At 51.3% G+C, this 13,578-nt stretch overlaps 1 protein-coding gene across 1 annotated transcript in view; it reads right to left on the reverse strand.

The window, feature by feature from the left end:
• NDNF (neuron derived neurotrophic factor) overlaps positions 1-13,118 on the reverse strand; it is a 32,253-nt gene extending 19,135 nt beyond the window's left edge. Inside the window, exon 1 of the mRNA XM_070414165.1 lies at positions 13,039-13,118. The gene's annotated coding sequence lies outside the window, so the exon portion shown is untranslated. The remainder of the gene's footprint in view (positions 1-13,038) is intronic.
• Between the last annotated feature and the right edge of the window lie 460 nt (positions 13,119-13,578).

Raw genomic sequence — 13,578 nt, forward strand, 5'->3', positions numbered from 1 at the left:
CATCCTTTCTTCCTTTTCCGTTGAGACTATTATATCCACACGATTTCCCAGCTTTCTCTTTCCTCTACCTTCTTCACACACAAAACAAGTAGTGTGCAGGTTCACGCCCCGAGGGGCACGTCTCTGATGGTCCTAACGCCAGCCACGGAGTAGCGAACCTCCAAGAGACTGAGACAAGACTCAAAGTGGCGCACGGTCTCCAGTTTGCTTATACATTTCGTGGCGTTGGCAAATACGATGCTAACCAGTAAGGTGCTATCCAGAAGAAATCAGTTATTATTGCTACAGAGTAATAACCGCAATGGACTGAAGAAGCCGAGTTTGATTCCGTGTTGGACAGGATCCCATGTTGTCCCAAATACCTGCTGCCCCCCACACCTCCCTCACCTCCCCCACATTGTATATGGCATCCCTGCAGCCTGCCTGCTCTCGGGCACCTGAGGGGGCCTCCGTGCCAAACACAGGGCAAAATCAAAAGAGCAATTAAAAATAACCCTCCTCAAGATAATACAATCTAAACACGGATTGCGAGACAGATATGTCGGGGGCCTTAATGGTTAAACCCTAAATGATTCTTACTTCCAGAAAGAAGAAAAAGGGGAGGGGCCTTGTTCTTGTCAAAAGAAGTTAAGGTAACAGTTTCTTCAAATGCATTCCTTCCACCACCCCTCTTATAAAACCCAGGGCCAAAGCCACCTTCACACCGAGAGGAGCCGAGTCCGGGGGCGGGGGGATGAGAGAGGATTCCCCAAGGACACGGTGCTGACAGCCTGGGCGTTGCGGGGACTCAGGGGAAAGGGCGCTGAGTACGTCGCCTCCCTTTCTTTCTGGGTCCGACCTCCCTCCTATCTCGTCTCAGGGGAGCTCTTCCCACGTGACGGGCTCCTGCCAACGCAGAACTGGATTTTCTTACAAACCCTTGAATTTAGTTTTTAGCCTGTTCTTTACTCTTTTCTACCCTCCACTGCCATGTAATTTTTATGTATGTATGTATGCATGTATGTGTGTGTGTGTGTATTCATTCATTCATTCGAGTTTGGGACAGTTAAAGGGCTGCCAGCGTGAATGAGGAAGTGATCACTGGGCCTGGAGGAAGAAGATCTGAGCGAAGTTCTCGGGAGACCGTCGTTGGCTTTTATACTGAGAACAAGTCTCTTAACCTCTTTGAGTCCGAGTGTCCCCAACTCGGAAATGGAGACGTGATCCACAGGATTGCTGTGAGATTAAAAATAGTGGACGCGGCCGAACCGGTTTGGCTCAGTGGATAGAGCGTCGGCCTGCGGACTCAAGGGTCCCGGGTTCGATTCCGGTCAAGGGCATGTGCCCTGGTTGCTGGCACATCCCCAGGGGGGGCGTGCAGGAGGCAGCTGATCAATGTTTCTCTCTCATTGATGTTTCTGGCTCTCTATCCCTCTCCCTTCTTCTCTGTAAAAAATCAATAAAATATATTTTAAAAAAAAAATAGTGGACACAGATGCTCCTCTGAAGGAAGCACAGGTTTGCCCTGGCTGGTGTGGCTCAGTTGGTTGAGCGTTTCCGCGCACCGAGAGGTCACTGGTTTGATTCCTGGTCAGGGCACATGCCCACTGGAGGTCCAATCCCCCGGCGGAGCTCATGCAGGAGGCAACCAATCTCTCTCTCTCTCGTTCTCTCTCTCTCTCTCTCTCTCATAAAAACATACTGTAAAAATAAAGGTTCTATTTATTTGCAAATAGTATAAATCAGCTTCTCAAAGCAGTTGCAAAATTCAGTTCAGCAGCAAAAGGCACACGTTTGACTTGCTGTGAAAACGGAAGAGAAGGAATTTCAACATCAGATTACCCCACCTTCACCTACCCCATCTATCCGGTCAGCCCCCAGTCCATTGGAGAGGGACGCGGAGCACAGAGCAAGGCCAGGCCGATGGGCTTCGAGAATTAATCTCCTCAACAGCAGGAAACCCTCACTGTCCTTTCTGTTCGCCCCGGGAGCCGTATCTAAAGACATCGCCATTACTGGCTAAACACAACGGATTAGCAGGGTTCAAAGGTGAGTGCGCTCAGGTCTGCCAGGCCCCATCCAGCAGAGGATCTGAGACGCACGCGTGGAGATGAGAGAGCCGAGGATTAGGCTCCGTTCCTGGGATGCTCCGCATGATTATTTCTGGATTAAAAGATGATTAAAGAACAGGACACCCCGAATGCAGACGGCACAGACAGGCCCCGCAGCCACTTTTAGTGAAAAGTCCCTAGAAGGCGGTGATGAAATAAAATGAGCATAAAGACCAGCGGTTCTCAACCTGTGGGTCGTGACCCCGTTGGCGGTCGAACGACCCTTTCACAGGGGTCGCCTAAGACCATCCTGCATATCAGATATTTACACGACGATTCATCACAGTAGCAACATGACAGTTATGAAGTAGCAACGAAAATAATTTTATGGTTGGGTCACAACATGAGGAGCTGTATTTAAAGGGCCAGAAGGTTGAGAACCACCGATATAGACCGATGACAAATAGACGACAAACCATAAGGCACTGCCCCACGTGGGAATCCAGACGCACAGGTACTTCCTCCCTTTCCCCCAAAGCACGCTGTGCATTCAGCTGTGGCCTTTCTTTTCCTTTAAGGAGGGGAAGCGTCAGGGAGCGGCTGCCGCTGGGAGGGGAGGCCGAGCTGTGCAGCGGTCACTGCTGTGCGGTGGTCACTGCGCGAGGCAGAGGCTGCCAAGAGAAGGGAGGCTGGAGAAGGCCCTGCCGCTGCCTCCTGTGAATAAACGAGAAACGTCGCGATCTCTTCAGCAGCAGGCTGCAGTGGGTGGCTGACGTGTACCCATCAGTGGGTGTCTACAGGCACGTTCACTAACTAGACGTACGTTTAAAGGGCTTTCAACTTTCAGAATATTCGGAACCTCACATCCCAGGTGTCTATAACCTCTCTCATTCCATTGAAATGTCCTGTGCCATCAATGTAAGGGTAACTAGAATATCATTTATTTTAAAAACCTTAGAACTGACCTAGCTCCAGATCTCACCTCTCCAAAACGCCACATTATTAATGGGACAATGGAATGATGGTAGAGCTGAATTACTATCAATTACTACTAATTTAAAAAGGGATTTTGCAGCTTGCCGACTTTTTGGTTTCGTACCTACCGTCCATAATTGGAATCTGTTTCAATGTCATAATGGCTTCTACCGCCCGGCCGCTGTGGCTCCGCGGCTGAGCGTCCACCTATGAACCAGGAGGTCTCAGTTCGATTCCCAGTCAGGGCACATGCCCGGGGTTGTGGGCTCGCTCCCTGGTAGGGGGTGTGCAAGAGGTATCTCTCTCATCATTGATGGTTCTATCTCTCTCCCTCTCCCTTCCTATTTGGAATCAATAAAAATATAATTTAAAAAAGTAATGGGTTATATGCCTCTAACAAACTTACAATTCATTTTTCCAAGTAAATAGGTATTTTTCACTTCTTTTTCCAGTGCCTTGTCTCCAAAGTGTGTGAATGGCTTTATCTATAACACACACACACACACACACACACACACACTTAAAATCAGACTCAACACATGGTGTGTCTTAGGGCATGTGAGCACCCAGCTTTGAATGGTGGGTCAGTGGGACTAAGGAAGAGAAGGGCTTAAGAAAGGAAAGGAAAGGAGATTTGCCTCTAAGAGTTGGTTCCCTGGCTACGGGAGACTCAATAAAGCGAAGTGACAAACTAGTTTAGCTTCTGTGACTGGGGTTGAATTTGTGTGAAGGGTGGTTGGGGAGGTGGGGAGGTTTACACTAGAACTTTCAGATATTCAGAAATGGACACCCCTTTCACGGTCAACAATGTCCCCTACTTACAGCGTCTTTAACTTGGGAGCAGGGCAGTGTGGGCATTACGTGGCCCTCTGTGTCCGCATCAGAATATTTTCACTCTCAAAGCGGCGTAGCTTAGGCATGACCTCAAATATTAAATTCCCTACTAAGTTAACTACTAGCAAAACCAACAAACAACACTTAATGTATGAGCAGCTTATGATTAAGGTCTTGGAGAATTAGACTAACTTAAATTTTTTAATTTAGAGAGGAAGGGAGAGGGAGAGAGAGAGAGAGAAACATCAATGATGAGAAAGAATCATTGATGGGCTGCCTCTTGCATGCCCCCTACTGGACCGAAATCAAACCCCGCACCTTCAGTCTGCAGGCCAATGCTCCAACCACTGTGCCAAACCGGCTAGGGCTAAATTAATATTTTTGAATCATTACATTATTTTTAAAAATCTAAGCGAATGACTGCTTCTTTGCAAATTCATTTGGCAATTAATCTCAATTGAAAATGTTTAGATGTTCCCATCTATTTTAATTTTGAAATCAAAGACTCACCACTTTATTTTACACGTTGGCGAGTTTAGGTAAGTCTGTTAAACTGGGTCTGGCATTTCTCAGGAGTGGGAGGGCCTAACATCTTCCTCACGGGGTCCCGGGAAGATTCCGGACGATGACGGATGTGGGAAGGCCTTGTGACAATGGCGGGTTCACGCAGCTACAACATGAATAAATGGAATCATTTTCACTCACAGTGTGAAGCCCAAAGCACAGACACATCTGCAGCTGAAGTTAATAACTGTGAACTCTGCCGAAAATCAGTTGAAACTTCAAAAAACAAATTCAAATGTAATACAACATGGATGTTTATGAGGGTGTTAAGTTGTAACCTCTGAGAATACTGGCATTGCCAGGACATAATGGACTGCATTTTCTATGTATTGTAGCTGGGTAATTAGGAAGTCCTTATACAAATAGTGAAGAATGCTCTAGAAGACAATGATGACTAATTTACCTGGGGACCCTCCCAGCTTCCTGTCCACCTCCTTTCAGGACCTCTGACTCTTACACGTTGTCTTCAAATCCCTCAGAATTGTGAGATTTAGACATATAACTATAGAAACTATAGAGTTTCTATATATATTTATGCAGTGGTTCTCAACCTTCTGGTCCTTTAAATACAGTTCCTCATGTTGTGACCCAACCATAAAATTATTTTCGTTGCTACTTCATAACTGTCATGTTGCTACTGTGATGAATCGTCATGTAAATATCTGATCTGCAGGATGGTCTTAGGCGACCCCTGTGAAAGGGTTGTTCGACCCCCAAAGGGGTTGCGACCCACAGGTTGAGAACCACTGATATATATGTGTGTGTGTGTGTGTGTGTGTGTGTGTGTGTGTGTGTCTTATATATAAAACAACTTACACTCAGTTCTGGAATAAGCACCAAGTTTATGACAGAGGGTGAAATTGTATATTTTAACGCTTTTCGGGGTAATGTGGGGCAGAGCTGATTAGCGGGCCAGGCTTCTCCCCTGGGATTGTTTTTACTCTATATGAGCCCCCACCTCTGCCATTTTTATTGCCCAGTGGCCCCTGCTGTGTGGAGTAAGGTGCCTTTGTCAATAGACAGGTTAGTATCAGCCCAGCTTTTTCCTCCTCGGTGCATCCGGGTAACTGTAAGGAGCCCTCCTGAGGCTGCTCCCTCCATCCGAGGCGTCTGCACCATCGGAGGCCTTGGACGGGCCCTTTCACCCTCTGCTCTCCCAGGCGGACTCTCAGAAGCTGGGACCTGCCTGTTCAGGAGGGTGTTAGGGCAAACCTCCACCTCAACCACTTAAAAGGACTGCCCTGCGCCTTTCGCTTCCCTTAAAAGGCAAGTTTTGTTTTGTTTGTTTTGTTAATCCTCAGCTGAGAACATTTTTCAACTGATTTTTGGAGAGAGTGGAAGCAAAGGGGGAGACACAGAGAGAGAAACATCGATGTGAGAGAGACATCACTGGTTGCTTCCCACAGGGGCCCTGACCGGGGCCAGGGACTGAGCCTGCAACCGAGGCACATGCTCTTGACCGGAATCGAACCCAGGACGCTTCAATCTGCAGGCCAACACTCTGCCCACTGAGCAACACCGGCCAGGGCAAAAGACAAGTTTTAGAGACAAATTTTCATTGGGCTTCCCCTTGGTGTCCAGACTCTAGGTCTTACATTCACACCAAGGGGCGGGGGGGGGGGGGGGTCACAGGCGAGGCACACGATTTGTGGGGTGCGTGCAGGACCTCCTGTTCCAAGATGAAGAGAACACGCCGGTGGCAGCAGAACGCAGCGGGGAACAGGCGGCTGTGTGCGCCCTGGGGGTCATGTACACTCAGTACAGAAACGGAGCCAGCGGTCTGAGGACGACAACAGGCAGGTATGCACTCAGGGCAGGCTGTGCACGGAGAGGCCAAAGGCCCAGGCACCTCTCAGCCTCCCGGATTCTGCCCTAAGCTCCCCCCGACCCCGGCGGGTGTATCCGGCTGCTAGCAGCTCTGGGAGAAACCAGCTGGCATCACCTACCCCGTTTCCCACCCGGGGTATTTCCATATTCTAGGGTCACCGTGGAACAAAAGTGAACTTTAGAAATGAAGTCATCTTTTGGCGGATGTTGCTCTCATACCAGGGAAGGCCTTGGGGACAGGGTGGGGACTGGGTGGGGAGCAGGGTGGCGTCCCAGACCCTCTCAGGCCTCAAACTCTGAAGGTCCCCAGAACAGAGCTGCCGGGACTCGAGGCCGGGGAAGAAATGCCCCTTTTTCTCGCTTCGCAGGTGTTGCTGCGGGCGCCGCTGTCTGGCCCCTGTCACCCCCGTGGACGACAAATCCCTCTGCAATGGCAGGACCCCGTGACCTCTGAGTCCTCCCCAACGTGACGCTTTCGATAACGTCAGTGAGCGTTAGTGACTGATGTGATTCCGTATAAAATTACAACCTTATTGACCGCTGTCAACATAGGAATCATATTTAGATTTAAGTCTAGTGTATCCTTATGTGTCCAGTGTATTTATTTCTTTTTTGCCTTTCAATGTATTTTAAACAATAGAACCGAAGTGGGTTAAGTACATTTATCCTTGTGTTTGTCTTTAAAACGGACTGATAATGTAATCAGACACACGTTGTGTTACAGGAATAAAATGCATAATGTTGCACTTGGCAGTGCCTACGGCCCAGAGCACGTATGACCCAGCAATAGAGGGCGTGGCTACTTTCGTTTACTTTTTTAAAAAAAAATATGTATTTTTATTGATTTCAAAGAGGAAGGGAGAGGGGGAGATAGAAACATCAATGATGAGAGGGAACCATTGATTGGCTGCCTCCTGCACGCTCCGCACTGGGGATCGAGCCCGCAACCCGGGCATGTGCCCTTCACCGGAATCGAACCCGGGACTCTTCAGTCTACAGGCTGATGCTCTATCCACTGAGCCACACCAGCCAGGGCTGCTTTGGTTCACTTCTCACTGCGTGTGCTACGAATGGTAACCATCGCACTCCGGGGCCACGCGCGCCTGCTGGCAGCACCGAAGACGGAAAAACTCACCCCCGAGATACCAGGTCTTTTACACTCACTTCCTTCCCCTTTGAGACGTATTTTCAAGTAAGGACCACGGTGCCGCCCCTCCTTCTGTTGATGAACGATCCAGATGTGGTATTTCATGTCTTGACATTTGTTCTATAGTTTCTATATTACAACTTAGAAAATAGCCCTGGTGATTTACATAAAAAAAAAGGTCCTTCCCTCCCCCCCCTTGCCCCTTGACAAATCTTTCTGAGTTTAGTTTTTCCTGCTTATTCGATCAGTTTCAGTCTCGTAGTCTACCTCGATCTGTGTATATTGGGACATCACCTCAGAGAACGAGATGTAGTTATGACGACGTTTAGCTGAGATAAAGCACTTTGTTTAATTCCGTGCCTAATTTGTGGCTCTGTCTGTAGGTTGTGGACTAGATGGTCCCTGAGCACACAGCTGGCGGCAAAGGGCGTTGACCTTGATTTCACGTGGGGAAGAAAAAACACAGACAGCAACGCGTGCAGCGGCCTGTGATACCGGCTGAAGTCATCCCAACGAGAAGATAGACGTTGCTAACCCACTTTCTGCTATTTGGCGATTATGTTAACATCACACACCGCAGGGCAGGGGCTAAGAGCTCCGCTCACATAACTTCATTCCCAACCATGCGTAATCGTGTTTTTATTGAGTTCCTTCCAAACTTTACATAACCCCATTATTTCTAGAAAATGTTTTTCTTCTCTCATAACTATATAAAATGCAACGGACTCTTTCAAAAGAATAATTAGAGGAGACATCTGATAGGTTAACGATATACCTGATGCCATTTTTCTTTTCTAAAGAAAAGAGCCAGAGCGTTCACAAGTGAAACTAAAAATAAATACCTCAGAGAAACAGATGAAACACTGGATATGTGTCATGTTCAAATTTGCTGCAGGAAGACATTAACAAATGAAAACCAAAAACTCTTCACCAACTTGCTAAAATAAATCCATTTCCAAGGGATCCGGAAATCCCTGGAGGAGTGAGGACGCGTAGCCTGGGAAGTTTCTATACTGATAAACGCGAGGTCTGCGGACTTTAAAGGGAAGTTTAACTCAAGTCTGGCTCCGTGAGTTCTTGCAGAAAACGCTCGTTGTAACGGGACCCGATATCCCGCTGCTCAGAGTGACGTCTGTCTGCTCATCTCCACGGGGAAAGCTGCAGAAACCCAGCACTCATTCTCTTCCATTCCACACTCCACCCAGGCCCAACACCTCACTCTCCGTTTCTAAAACGCAGTAAGAGCAATGCCTCTCTTATTCGGGGGAGTTAATATTACACCGCTCGTGTTTTCAAAATATAGGGTGTCCCAAAATTCACGCAAGATTTGAATTTTGCGTGAGCATTAACAACAACAAAAAATAAAAGCCTAATTTTACTTGGTTTATTGAATCAGATACTAATATCTGTTGCCCTTTGATTTCAATGCCTTCAATTTGATAAGCATGACCAAGTACCAATGATGGCCCAGTGGCAGGGACAATGAAGACCAATGAAGAACACGGCTTTGCGTCTGTGCCAGCAAAGCCGTGGAGGCCATTTCCTCGATGTGCTATTCCATACATAACCCTATACTGTATACTTTATGAATCAATAAAAAAATTTACATTTTTTAATTATAAACCTGTGTTTTCTATCAAAATTACTTCTTGCGTGAATTTTGGGACACCCTATACTTCAAAAGACGAGAAAGCATGGGTCTGTCGGTTTGCAGTTGCTGGTAAAATCCCAGCGAGCCGGGGGAGGTGAGGACCGAGCGTCTGAAGACGTGTGTTCAGGAAGGAGGCAGCCAGCACACACCTGCCTCGGCACTGGCCTGGGCACTGGCCTGGGCCCGCGGGCTGCCGGTCAGCCAGGGCAGGTGTCAGCTCGGAAGTGGCGAGTGACGCTTCCCACACCCACAGAAACGCAGACTCACACTGTGGTGGTGGCGTTTCTCCCAGAAACCTAACTGGATTTACAGTCAACCTACCACACTGTGAGGCAAAACACCATTAGCGGTTCTGTGTCTCCACCCATCCGATGCGATTTCTTTTTAATAACAACAACAGCAACAGCAGCAGCAAAAATCAACACGTGGAAGCAGAACTGCCCCCATCCTGGACGCCGATCCGCATTCATCGTACGGAGGACAAATAAGGCAGAATCTGGCCTAACAAGGCTCTAAACGGCAGAGCATTTTTAAACGGAGTAAACATCGGAGGACTTTAATTTTCAAATCAGTTTTCAAAGCAAAGGTTTGGGTTTACCGTTCAATGATAACTTGCTTAGCGGTTGCTTCCACTAAGCCAGCGGTTCTCAACCTTCCTAATGCCGCGACCCTTTCATACAGTTCCTCATGTTGTGGTGACCCCCAACCATAAAATTATGTTCGTTGCTACTTCATAACTGTCATGTTGCGACTGTTATGAATCGTCATGTAAATATCTGATGTGCAGGATGTATTCAGGCGACCCCTGTGAAAGGGTCGTTCGACCCCCAAAGGGGTGGCGACCCACAGGTTCAGAACCGCTACACTGAGCGGTCGTGAGCCAGCAGGAAAGAGAAAGTCACCGCCTTCGGAATCCTCGCTCCAGAATAAATAGTTAGAGGGTCTAGACACCGTTTCAAGGTCCAGTGAAGAATCCGAACGGTTTTTGTAGGCGACGCTTGCCTTTGACCCAACACAGATGACTACGGGATAGGCTTCCTGTGACGGGCACGCGGCGGCTCCTGCTGCGGGTGTGTGGCTCCCCAAAGCAAGACCCGACAAGAAGTGGGTGCGTGGGCCCCCAAGCAAGACCCGAGAAGAAGACAGGGAGCAGAAACAGTGTGAGAGCGCTTCTTAGCCACCAAAACCAACCACCTTACCGCTGGGGAAAGGAAGGAAGGAAGACGACAGTGATTTTTGTCAGCGCAAACATCCTCTCTCGATCTGTGTGCACTGGGACGAGACGTAGCTACGAGGACTGCTGGCTGGGATGAAACATCCAGGCAGAATCATCCCGTCTCCAGCACCTACTCACCCTTCAGGCAAAGCGAAAAACTAAGTCCTGTCTCCACCACCACGACCACCAAGGCAGTCACGTTTTAAAGAAAAATTCTGGCCTCTGGACAGACTGAGTAAAACTTCTACGGACACGGACACAGGAACCTAACAGACAGACATGTTATTTCTACTGTTCCCCCTTTCGTTTCAAATAATGTGTTCGTTTTACTAAAACATATATCCCCCCCCCCCCACCCCCCGCCTTTCCCGTAACACAGAGTCTGGTCAGTGACTCCAAGTGAGAAAATGAAAATGTGGATCGCCGGGTTCGGGAAGCCAGTGGAAAAAGTCGCTCCAGGCCTGCCCGCCTGGGGATCCTGGGACGGGGCCTTCCCCAGCTGGCCATGGCCGAGGGTGTGCCTCCGCCCTCCTGACTGTTTCCCATTCGTGCTTTCTACACGGGGTTCCCAGACCCAGGACAAACACACTGGCCCTGGGGGCTGCCCTCACGCTTGGAAGGATGTTTTTCAATTATGTCTGTTTTGTGACATCTTAGATAAAAGCTGGATCTGCAAGTGATTAAAAGATGTTTTATAGTCATGGTTCCATTCCTGCTGAAATAAAGGCGTAATTTAAACCACACACAATTCACAGCAATTTAGGCCCATTACAGAGTTCTAGCTTCTTTTTTATGGTAGTTGCTAATTAAAGCAGAGTGTTCCCGCCCGCGGAGCCTGCGAGGGCAACATACAGGTTTAATGAGTAAAACGCCTTGACACAAAAATGAAAACAATACGGAGACGAGGCGGCCAGCTGCCCGCGCTGAGCGTGCGGTGCAGGCCCGGGCGCCCACTGGAGTCAGAACTGCCCAGAACGAAGTCCTTTCTTTCTTCAAAGGAAGACACACAGGTTTTTATTTTATTTCATTTTATAGGAACCTGAAAGAGTGCTCATTTCTCTAACTTCTGAGCCCCCCATTCCCAGCTGACCCAGCCCCAAGAATTTAAACTCACTGGCATCACGTTTAAAGGATAAATGATGAGGTATTTTAATATAATCCTGAATACAGGTTTAGATTGAAAATGGGAATTGGGACCGTCATTAATTACGTTGCCAAATTTTCCGAACTTTCAGAAGCCAGATGGAGGCAAACGGGGGCATTTCAAGACCGCCGCCTTCTAAAGTTCAGGGGTGAAAACTTGGACACAGTGACAGTGTCTCTGACATCTGAGACATCCCATGTGCAGAATGAGTGTGAGGAATGTATACCCGTTCGGGGGGTTCCACTTTCTGACACCACTGTAATAAGAGACGGACATAAAGTCAAACCTAAGATAAGCACAACCACCAGCCAGGGTTAGGGCCTCATTACCACCCTTAATAAGCAGCCATGAATCACAGCAAATTCCGATGGCCTCCCATGCCCTGGGCTCAGCGGGAGGAACTGCCCTGGCATCTGTCTGTCCCTCCCACCTCTGGGGACAATGACAGGCAATGCCATCACGCCCTCACTCCCCTCGGAGGGAGGCCTGCTCTCTAGTCTGCAGCCCAAGCCTCCAGCTCCTGCGCAGGGGGCGGAGAAGCAAGGGGTCTATTGATTTCCATTGAGGACGCCCAGGTCCTCAGGGGCGGGAGGGAAGCGAGGGGGTGGGGGAGCCCCCCTTGGGAAGAGAAAGAGTTCAGAAGTGAGGCAGGGGGAGGGGGTGCACAGGGTGGGGCAGGGGGTTTAGAGAGAACAGCAGCTGCATGAAGAAATAAATTCTTCTTTGTGACTTGGCTGGATCGAAATATAAGTAAACAAATGTAACTAACCCAAGTTGCTCCAAACCTCAGTTTTTTTTTTAAAAGAAGCTACCCAGAGACGCTTGCTCAGGTTCATTTCCCACTCAAGGTCCTGGTTTCGGGTGCTCCCTGAACCCAAAGCAGGAGAAGGACAGCGCCCGAAGGGGACCGGGACCCAGACTGGGACAGCTCGGCCGGCACCGGGACCTCGGCGCGGGCGTCCAGCAGAGAAGAGGGCGCGCCCCAACACCGCAGCCTGCGATGTGCCGAGGGCGCAGCTGGGACCCAAACCGCTAGTCTGGGCTCCCGAGCGCCCGGGCTGCTCCCCGCTCGGTCCTGCAGGCGCGACGGCTACAGCGAACCCCGCCTCCCGCCGGCCCGGCTGGGGCGCGACGCCGGTCCCCGGTTCCCTGGCTGCACTGCTCGCCCGGCAGAGGGTCGGGTCTCAGGCCGGCCGGCTCGGCTTGGCAACTCCCAGGACCCTCGCCTGCCGAGCGGAGGGCGACGGGGGAGCCGTCTGGGGCCAAGTCGCCGGGGATCCCCGCGCCGGGGCTGCCCGGTCCGGAGCCCGCACCCTGTGCGCCGCGCGCCCGCCGGCCGGACGAACCCTCAGACGGCGCGTGGAGGGCAGGAGCCGGGGAGCCGCAGCCGCCCGCGGGTGAGCCAAGAGAGTGTGCGGACCGAGCCGGGCTTCTCGGAGCCGGGCTTCTCGGAGCCGGGACCCCCGCCGGTCCACCCCCTCTCGGGGCAGCCGGGACTCCGAGGACACCCGCCCGCGCCCCCAGGCCCGGAGCTCCCGGGAGCCGGAGCCCTCGCCAGCGGGGACCGAGTGGGGGATCCGCGTGCCTTTCCCGGGGGCGGCAGCGCCCCGCGGGCGGGTCTCGGGTCGGGGTGGCTCCCTCCCCACTCACCTGGAAAACCCGCGGGCTCTTCCCGGGGGAGAGGAAACTCCGTCCCCGCGCGTCTGCGCCGAACGTCCACGTCCCGCGGCGGCCAGATGCGCGCCCAGCACTCGGGACCCGGGGGCCGGGGCGGAGGCGGCGGAAAGCCGGGGAGAGCCCTCGCCGGGCTCCCAACTCCGCGGGCGGCGCTGCGAACTTCAAAGGCGGCGAGGCTGCGGCGCGCGGCCGCCCAAGTTGCCGCGAAGTGGAGCGGGCGCGGCGGGAGGCGCTGGGCCGGCGGGCGGGCGGGCGCGGGGATCGGGGCGCACGGGCGGCGGCGGCGTTGGCGCGGCTCGCTCTGCTCTCTGGCGGCTCCGAGCTGGGAGTGTGAGTTGGCTCCCGAGTGTCACCGCTGAAGCCCGAGCCCTCCCCCTCCCACCCCGCTGCCCGCCGCCCCTCCCTCCCTCCACTGCCCGCTGCCTCCCCAGTTCCTCCCTCCTTCCCACCCTCCCGCTGCGCGCCACCGTGCGCGCGCGCGAACACACATCGCGCACTCACACTCGCACGCAC

Source organism: Myotis yumanensis, unplaced genomic scaffold (genome assembly GCF_028538775.1).
Source record: "Myotis yumanensis isolate MYYU_CA2020_CCGP unplaced genomic scaffold, mMyoYum1.0.hap1 SCAF_5, whole genome shotgun sequence".
NCBI classification, from domain to species: Eukaryota; Metazoa; Chordata; class Mammalia; order Chiroptera; family Vespertilionidae; genus Myotis; species Myotis yumanensis.